Raw genomic sequence first — 10,243 nt, forward strand, 5'->3', positions numbered from 1 at the left:
ACATATGCTCGCTGCTTGACTCTGAATCTGACTCGCATCTTGGGCGTCTGTCGTGCCGATAGCTGCTCTGCTTCAACTCTGCTGCTTCTATGAAGAAAGCCAACTGTAAAGGCGCCACAACGAAGCTAGAATACTCTATGATATATTTGTACTGGGATATATTAAGTTTTTACCATTTGTATTTATCATAGAACTCTTTGAGCTGACTAAGAAAACTTCTTAAGCTGAACTTTACAATCGAGCAGCTCTTAGTCTTTTATCTAATTGAGTTCTTGAATGATTTTTCCTTGTACATTTATATATTTTATCTATAAAAGCTCATGCCAAAGATCTGCCTCAATTAGATATCTTAGCCAAATATTTTCTATTATTATTTTATTTTTAAATATGTATTTATATATATTTGCATGCCTTCATAGAGTCTTTCGTAGAGCCTGCCTCAATTCGATTGCTTTAAATTCTTCTTATAGCTGCTCTAAGACTTTGGCTTAGGGCATGCGTTATGTTAGCCACAGGGGCCATGTTTTTGGTTTCAGCTCTGGTCCAGCACACAGTCGTCCCACCTCTTCCTCCTTCGCGCCTCTCTGTCTAACTGCCTCCGCCCGTTGGTCGCGTCTTTTATTTTATCGCCAATTTTGGCGCATTTTCGCTCCCCTCCACAGATCTAGCCCCAAATGTTTTTATGCGAGGCTAACCCCTCGTAACCCCATGGCGTCATTTCAGCTGCTATCGACAAAAGATTTGGAGGCAAGTTTGTGCGTTGCACATGCCGCATGTGGCAAGTCGCTTTTAGTTTTTAGTTGTGTCTCGGGCATCCGCTGCGTCGAGTCTCGTTTCAGTTTTGTTTGTTTGTTTGTTTCGCTTTGCTTTGCTTTGCCCTGGCTCTGGCTCTGGCTCTGCCTTTGCGTATGAGTGCGTTGTCGTCTTGTGTCCTGCCACGCCCACCGTCGCGCACACACACATACACTCGCACACACTCGCCGTTGAGGACCGAAAGTCAGCGTACTCTCATTTCATTCACAAGCAATTTATCCGTCCATTAGAGCGACGAGGATGAACGGCAGGGCTAGGCGAGGCGAGGTGAGGCGAGGCGAGCGTTCGTCCTGTGCCCTTCTAGGATTACAGCTTCTGAACTAAGTGCGTCTGTGTGAGTGCCACACTCGGCACTCACATGTGTGTGTGTGTGTGTGTGTGTGAGTTTGTTTTGCTTTTATTTATTCTCTGTTTTTGCTGGCCGTTGTCTCGTGTCCTCTTTGTTACGCTTAAGTGTGCGCATAGACATACACATACGAGTGTGTATATGTACATGTGTGTGTGTGTACGTGGGGATTTCCCCTCCATGTGTCGTTGTGTAGTGTCTAAATAAGTTGAGAGTCAACTTACAAAGTAAACCAAAGATTCTTAATTGGAATTTTACAAATTCGTTGCCTCCTGTCTGTCTCTGTGTGTGTGTCCGTGTGTGTGTGTGCGTGTCCTTGTCCTGCCGTTGGGCTGCTCAAATAACTTATCGCCAGCATAGTTGCATATATGAAAAATGAAGGCATGAAGGCAACAAAAACAAAACAAAAACAAAAAAAAATAAGAATATATAAAATGAAAATAAGAAGAGGAAGAACAACAACAACAACAACAGGGCGCAGCAAGTAAAACTTAAATAAGTATGTAACTCATATGGGGTGGGCTCTCATGAGGGGTTGGCGGGGCTTTATTTCTATTTCTATTTCTATTTCTATTTGTGTGTGTGTGTGTTTTTTTTTTTTGCTTTGCCCCGCAGCGATAAGTGAAAAATTTCGACGTCTTTTGAGCAAGGATTACAAATTTGCAGCATCTTGAGTTTTTGTCTAATTCGAAGGGTTTGCCAAGGGTGCGGCCGGGGGTTGTTGGGCTGTAGGTTCATTTCTTAGCTTATCTTATGTGAAGTTTCCCATGCGTGTGTGTGCATGTGTGTGTGCGTGTGTGTCGAGCGTAGGATTGACTTGGATTTACACCAAGCAACAACGTGACAGCTGAGTGCACCCTTGAAGGTTTCGTCGTTCGCCTTGGATTGATCGAAGAGCTTTGCAACATAAGCTGAGCTGAAGCGAGATGGAAATAGAGAATGAGAATGAGCGAGAGAGGGAGAGCTGGGAATTGGGTTACAATGAATGACAAAGGTTTACGTGAAATATGAATAGGGTAGGTCACAGTCGCTAATCTGATTAGAATTATTTCCCAGCTCCTCCCCCTGCGGCTAGGATTAAGCTGAAGGCATGGCAAGCCGCTGCTGCTAGTTTCCATAACAATTCAATTATATTTCATTTTTCACCAGAGTCTTTAATCCCTTTAACTTTTGCCTACTCTCTACACTATTTCGATGTATTTCGCATGTCCTGTACTAGTTCATATTTCCGACAGATTTGTACTGCTTATTAGATAACTTCCAGCTGCTTTCACTGAGCTCAGCTTAGAGCTTTTAAGAATGTCCTTTCTCTTCAAGAATGGATAGGGGAGGGGCAGGTGGGGGGCAGTTACATGGCGTACGCAACAGAGCGAGTCATGGCAGCCGGGACAAATGGACAAGGAATAATGCCTAGCAGAGCAGATCCCAACTTACTCTCGCCTAATGTTATTGTTAACGGCTTAATGGAGCATTCCATCTTGGGGCATATAGATGTAACTGCTGCTGCTGCTGCTGCTGCTGCTCCTCATCCACAGCGACAAAACAGCAATAATAAGGATTATACACGGGCAATAATTACTAGATATTCCTCTTCTATCTCTCTCTCTCTCTCTCTGGCACACTCTCTGCCCCGCTCTCTTGTTGTTGTTGTTTAGTGAAGAGTCTGCTGTGTTGCCTTCGCCTTGTCGCGCTGCTTCTAGCTTGTCCTTGCCGCTGGCTTCGTCTTTCAGCAGCTCCTTTTTACGCTCGAGGTTTCGCGGTTCGTTTACGTTTTCCACTGGCTGTGCCTGTGTGTGTGTGTGTGTGTGTGTGATTCAGTACCATCGTAATATGCACCTAATCCTTTTTACAAAATCATAATCACACAAAGCACTGAGCGTAATCACAGCAACGCAGCAGCAGCAGCAGCAGCAAGGACTCTGCGCAGTGGGTCTCCTCTGCTGCTCCTTTCGATCCACTCCTGCCGCTCCGCCCGCTGCGCCCTGCTTCGGCATCTCTTCTAACCTTCGCTTAGTTTGCTACTTTCAGTTTTAATGCCTTTAATACCAGTTTTCATAACTCGTGCGCTCACTGGGGCGCACAAACCCAGCAATTAACGCCAACAAGGCGTCCCCCTATTGCGAACGAGAGCACCCAGAGTGTGTGTGAGTGTGTGTGTGTGTGCGGCAAACCCTTTCGGCCAGGGTTGGCAAGCATCGATAGCCGCAGCCTTGAATACGGCCCGACCCGACCCGAGAGACAGACCATCAATTAATCAAGGGCCAGACAAGAACGACTCAACCTCAGTCACGCTCAACTCTTCTCTTGAATATTCCATACTTCATAGGGAAATCCAATACGAATAGGGGTGTTCCCTTTACTCGCCTAATCAAGCGCGCAATAACGAAAAATTATAAATTGATATAAATTTTTAAAAAATGAATTGTGCGCTCCCATTTCTCGCCCTTCGCTGTTTGTGACATTTGACAATAAATATTTCTTTTTCCCTTCCATATAGAGCCGGAATGGGGCGGGGTCAAGGGGCGCGCAATGATGATGGATGACTCTGTGTTTCAGTTTTTCATCTGCTTAAACTGCTTTTTTTTTTCTTCTTTGAGGGTTTTCATGTTTTTGTTTCAGTCTGATAAAAAGTCCAACAGATTGGCTCTGGATTTATATTTTGTTGTGGGTTTGATCTTGGGGTTGGCTTTGCATATGAGTTTCAAATTTTACGGCACTCGGCTGTGGCGGCAGAAAAAATAATTAAATATAAATTAATTAAAAATTAATTAAATCAAATTGCAGCGGTTGAGGGCCAAAATAAACCAGAATTGAATAGTTGAAATTATAAATTCCCGCTGCATGAGGGCACCGATTGCTAATGGACTGTAAAATATAGTGGAGCGTGTGCCTTAAATGAGGCGAATGTAATGTGAGGGATCATTGATTGATCTATGATTGATAGACAAAGTGAAAGCAATTAAAGTGGGCGGTTAAAGACTTTGATTGCTGCGGATTTAAAATGAGGGAAGGACAGGGGCAATTGAGAAAAGAAAAAGAGTGCATAGGAGAGGCGATATAGAAGAGACTGTATAGAAGAGACTGTATAAAAAAGACGATAAAGAAGAGACTGTATAGATAAGACTGTATAGAAGAGACTCGAGGCAGAGTAGAATTTTATTAAAATTAAATACATTTGAAATAATGTATAGAAGCATTTAAGCATCGATTGATTAAGGACTTTTAGAAGATTATATAATTAAGATAATATATTACATATAATATATAATTCATACATATATATGATAAAGACTATATTTAATAATATTTGTTGAGCATCCGTGAAGCAATTAAAAAAATTTATGATACAATACAATTTTTTATATAAATTTATGAGAGATTTATTAATTTATTTTTATTATATTATATTTTCTTTAAATCAAGAAAACTTTATATATAATAAAAAAATATTAATAATAAATTCATTTATTTTCATTATATTATATTTAAATCAAGGAAACTTTAATAATAAAATATAATTATTCATTCATTTATTTTTATTATATTCTATATTATTTATATTAATTGTAATATATATAATTTTATTATAATATATATAATTTATATCAAGGAGACTTTAAATATAATAATCACATAGTTAACTTTCCTGATATATATCTTTTATAATTAATTTTTACCCTCTCCCCCGCCTCTTCACAACTTCTACAGCCTTTCGCCCTCGGCTTCTGCCTTAAAGTGCGTTTCAAATATATTCTAGCTGCATTTAAGCATAAATACTGCAATGTGCATTATCTATATGCCAGCCAAACCCACCGCCGTCATATACCATGCCAGAACAACTCGTTTTGGTATTGAGAGTTGGTATTAGAGCTGGGAGACCTGGGGCCATATCTCATGCACTTTTGCCTGATGTCAGACTCGAAATTTATGCACATGCAGTCGCCTTCGATGGACTTTTTCGACAGCAGGCTTTGCACATTATTCTTGTTGCTGTTGTTGCTGTTCTGTCTGCTGCTGCTGTTGTTGTTGTTGTTGTTTTCTGTTGCAGTTGCTGTGCAAGTCGCTAAACTTTTGCCACAAGCAAAAAAAAAATAATACAAAACAAAATAAACAGAAAAATTGTTATTGGATTTAGCGTGTCGCATGGCCAAGCTTACATTTAGTTTTTGAACTCTGCTCTTGTTGTTGTTGTTGTCGATTGTCGATTGTCGATTGTCTGTGGGGTTAGCTGCTGCTGCTGTTGTTGTTGTTGGCCTTGTGCCAATGGCTTTTTCAATTATACTAATGACATTCAAAAAGAATTTGTAGATGTGCCAAACAAAATGTCTGCATGCGAATAGCGTGCGCCATTTTGTATCATCATCGCATATGTGAAGTTCTTGTTGCCGCTAACCCTAACACCAGGAATACCCTATAATGGTGGGGCAAGGGAATGGCCTTTCCCTTCGACTAAATACTAAATGTATTTATAATTGATTAATAATGAATAGCAGCTGCTCAGCGTATGGAATCCATTTCTTAGATGAACCGTTAGAGCTGAATGTTGAATTTGCTGTGCTTAAAGGGTATTCTGCAGTCGACCTCAGCTTTGGCTCGACTCTGATATGTTTTAGTTGTTGTTGTTGCTGGCGACGCTGACGGCAAATAAAAACAATTTGCGCCAAATTAAACTTATGAGGCATAAAGATATTTTTGGCTGCTGCCAGCCGTTGTTGCCGTTGCCCGTTAATGCCGCACAAAAACAACAACAACAACAGCAACAATGGGGGCAGCAGCAGGAAAAAAAAGGGCCGCACAAAAAGCTTTGACAATGCGAAGATGAGCAGCCCAGGAGCCATGTGTACTATAGCAACACACACACACACACACACACACACATACACATGCATGTATGTATCTATCTATTCATGTTGGCTTGTATCTATGAGTCTCTATATGTGTAAAAATAATGCCAAAACAACAGCAACTGTGGCAAGTTATAAATCTAGACAAGACTTACTCACACACACACACACACATACACATTCCCTTCAAGCGGAGGCATATACTAAGACAAGCCGTCACATAGAACGTGACAATAACAACAACAACAACAACAAGACAATGCTCAGCCAAGTTGAGGGGAAAACGAAAAAAAAAAACACACACACACACCAACGCTTTGGCCAAAAGACCAAAGTCAACGCCGAGAAAGGATATTAAAGATTAAATGATATAAGCGAAAAGTTGGGGTTTCGCTTCCATCCCCCCCATCGTCTCCGTCTCATGTGAAATCTGAGCCAAGGGTTGGCGATTTGGTTGTCGTAGATAAAAACATGATGTGAGTTGTGTCTGTGTGTGTGTGTGCTCCACACTTGGAAAGGATAACTGAGCAGCGGGCGCAGCAGCGGGAGCTGATGCAGACTACAACACGCGCTGCTTCCCCAACTGTGGCCTCCTTTCAGCTCCTCCGCTCTGTGTACCTAATTAACCGCGTGCGTGGCGCATCATAAATCGTTCCCTGCACATGCCCATTAAAATATGTGCGTAATAAAAGTACCCAAAATCTAAGAAAGTCATTCCACAATGCGTACAAATTTCGCCAAACAAGAGATAGGAGATGAGATAAGATAGAGAGAGAGATAAGTGGAAGAGAAAAGTTAGCAGAGATAGGATAAAAGTGGAAAGAACTATTGAATGCTTGTAGCTATCCATACTCTACTATAATTCTCAGAGTTACTCTAGAGAAATCCCCTTTGGGAACAACCCTTTCGCACAGTCGCCACTTGCTCAAAGTTTGGCCACACTTTATGTTCATATTTGAATATCATCGTATCGTATAGCTGACAGTTTTGAATAACCTTGGCCACATTAATTATTTGACGCATACTTGAAATAGATTTCTGTTTGGGCCACTTTAATCGCTCTGACCCTGCGTAGGCAGCACAACAGAGCCGGGCAGACCCCGGCTGAGGCCCCGGTTCGAGTCGAGTCGAGTCGAGTCGTGGCATAGTTGGAATGAAACTCTGGGACCACATGCTAGCACTTGTAATTATAATTTCCACTTATATTATTATTATTTCTCCTGCTTTTTGTTTAATGTTAATGTTAATGTAAAGCACCAAAGCTGTTTTCGACATTTTTGCGACAATTAAATTACTTTTCTCGTCCAGACATTTTCGGCTGGTTATATATTATGTGGCTGTGTGCAGATGTGTGTATTGTATGTGAGCGTGTGTGTGTGGGTGTGTGTGTGTGTATTTACAATTTCATAATTTTCCATAGTTGTGTATGGAAAAGTTTGTGCGCCACAGATGTCCTGCTGTGTGCGTGTGTGTGTGGCTTTCAGCCATACAAATTATGTGAGCCTGCAGGATTCCAGCGAGTGTTTCGAGTGGGCCCAAGAGCGAACGCTCAAATTGGATAGGCATACAGAGTGCAGAGTGCAGTTATTTATAGAACGAGGCATGGGTGAACTATTGATATTTATTCATTAATTAATGTAACTTCAAATATAGAGAGAGATTTATTATTAAAGCTTGTAGAAAATCTCTTTCTCTCTCAGGCATAATTTGATTTATATATATAGATATATTTGATATGCCCATACATCTCTCTCTCTCTCTCTCTCTCTCTCTCTCTCTCTCTTCATTCTCTCTTGTATTTCCCATTCTCTTTCATGGGCACAGCTTGCCCACTTTTCACTTTCCACTTCCCACTTTCATTAGGCCTCAGCTACCTCAACATAGTTCATTTGTCGCTCCCATTTCTCATAGGCACACTTCATTTGGCGCCCTGGCATGTGGTTCTACATCAACATAATTGCAAGTTGTTGCGCGCTGAAAGCATTTTGTGAGTGTTTCCGCCTAGTATTGGCACACACACACACACACACACGCACACCCTCCTCTCTGCTCTCTTGCCCAACACTTAAAACACACGCAGAGTGGCAAAAACTCGACAATATGTTGATCCAACGAACAAAGTGAGCGAGAGCAGGAGGCGTTTTACAACCCTCCGACTGCAGTGCATTTAGGCAAAGGAAAAGTGAGGAGCAGAGGGAAGAGAGGCAGCGGAATGTGGAAGAAAATCCAAGTGTTTTGCTGATTTTTGGCAAAAACACCCCATTGATATTTCATTAACGCTTCAGCACGACCACGCCCCTCGCCAGCGGACTGTCAATTACAGTTGCCAAAGGCGGCACAAACTAATTGCTCAAAGAGAGAGGGAGAGAGAGAGAGAGTGAGAGTGAGAGTGAGAGTGGGTCATATTATTAATCCATACAGCTGCAAAATTTCGATAGAGAAATCTGCTAAATTTGCCTCGGCTCTAATGAGCCAATGCAGTCGCCTGTCTATCCAGCTGTCTATTCGCGCTGTCTCGCTCTGCTGATCTTTTGCCTAATACTCGGGCGCGCACAAATCTCTTGAGCCAAGCGGAAGCTATGACAAGTCAAGTCATTATGCTGTCCTCTCGAATCTGCGGCCTGGGCGGCCGTTCCTTCCGTTCTGCCTCAGAACTCGTCACTGCTCTGCCCTACCCTACCTCTCCGCTCTGCTCTTCACTGCCTTGCTCTGCTCTGCATGTGCTGGCGTGTTGACGCTGTAATTACCAGATGATGGATTGTTGCCTAGCGTTTAAATTTAATTTCTCTGGCATTTGGCGCGTTGTAGGTTTACCAAATGGATTCGAGAAATGCGTGCACGCATTTTGTTGCCTGCCACGCCGACGCCTGCCCAAAGAACTGTGAAATTATCTACAGTAACTGCGAGTGCACGCACACACACACACACACATGTATAAATAGATGAGCGTGCTTGCGGGTGTGTGCGTAGGCCAGGAAGCGGAAGTTAAGTAATGTGTCAGTCAGTCAGCCACACACACACACACACACACACACGCACACACACTCATATAGATGGAGTAAATTGAGATTGGGTGCGGGTCCTTTCACAGGAGTTAATGATAATGCCATAAGGCAGACGAGTGCAACATTTGTTACTCTAATACAAAAGGTATTTCCAACATTTTCATCAGACGACAACAGCTAAGCGAATAATATTTAAGAGTTTTTAGCATTCATGGAGATAGATGCTCAAGGCGGACAGCTCTCTGACAGACTTGACTATTTGGTTTTTAATTATTCGATCGTCTTGCGCACATTAAAATTGTTTTATGGACTTGCCACCCAGCCGAAAGTCATCTTATCTTTACGATCTAATGCCTTCCTGTTTAGTTAACTACCTACAGCACACACACACACACACATACACACACACAGGCACTCACCCTCAGTTTGTAGAATCATTTATGCCAACTTCTAAGCCACTGGCAGTGTTGCATATCGAAATGGGAATATCTCGTTTGATTTGTATTGTCTGCTTCTTCTTAATGTGCTGCACAACCGTTAATAGCGGCGACCGCCCGCATAGGTCCGCTCGAGTCCTTTAGCGAGCATTATAAAATAGCTCACGCAACAATCAATTGAATTAGACAGGAGCTGCAATTTAAGATTTCACACAGCCATAGCTCGCTCTCACTCTAGCTCTCTCTCTCTCTCTCTTTATATAACACCTTTCATCTAATCGAATGTGAAAACAATGAGCGAAACCACAAGACACGATATAAAACAGGGAAAATGGTACCACAAACACAATAAATTATGCATGGCTGCGAGAGAATCTTTCAACAGGGGACTCCGAAAAGCAGAAAACAAAAAACTCTATAGCGTAACAAATTAAATAACCCAACTCAGAGAGAGAGAGAGAGAGGGAGGGTGAGAGAGAGCGTGGGAGGAGGCGAGCAGCGAGTTACAACGGTTGCGTTTTCGATTTCGTTTGTGGCACATTTGCCACACTTGCCACATTTGCCGCATTTTCTACCTGTTCTGACCCAGCTCAACGTCGAGGCTCGTCATTGTCTCGCTCCGAGTTGGCGCTGGCATTGGACATTGATGGTGGTCCTTTGGCTGACGCTCCTGGGCATAATTTGTAATGTCCGACACGTCGCAGGCAGTCGCGGCGCTGCAAGGTGCACACATCAAGCACCCGCACCACGCACCACGCACCACTTTCTGGCCAACTCCGTCACAGGAAACGGGCAGCA

The sequence above is a fragment of the Drosophila navojoa genome, chromosome 4 (genome assembly GCF_054131105.1).
Source record: "Drosophila navojoa isolate 15081-1374.11 chromosome 4, UAZ_NAV_1.0, whole genome shotgun sequence".
NCBI lineage: Eukaryota > Metazoa > Arthropoda > Insecta > Diptera > Drosophilidae > Drosophila > Drosophila navojoa.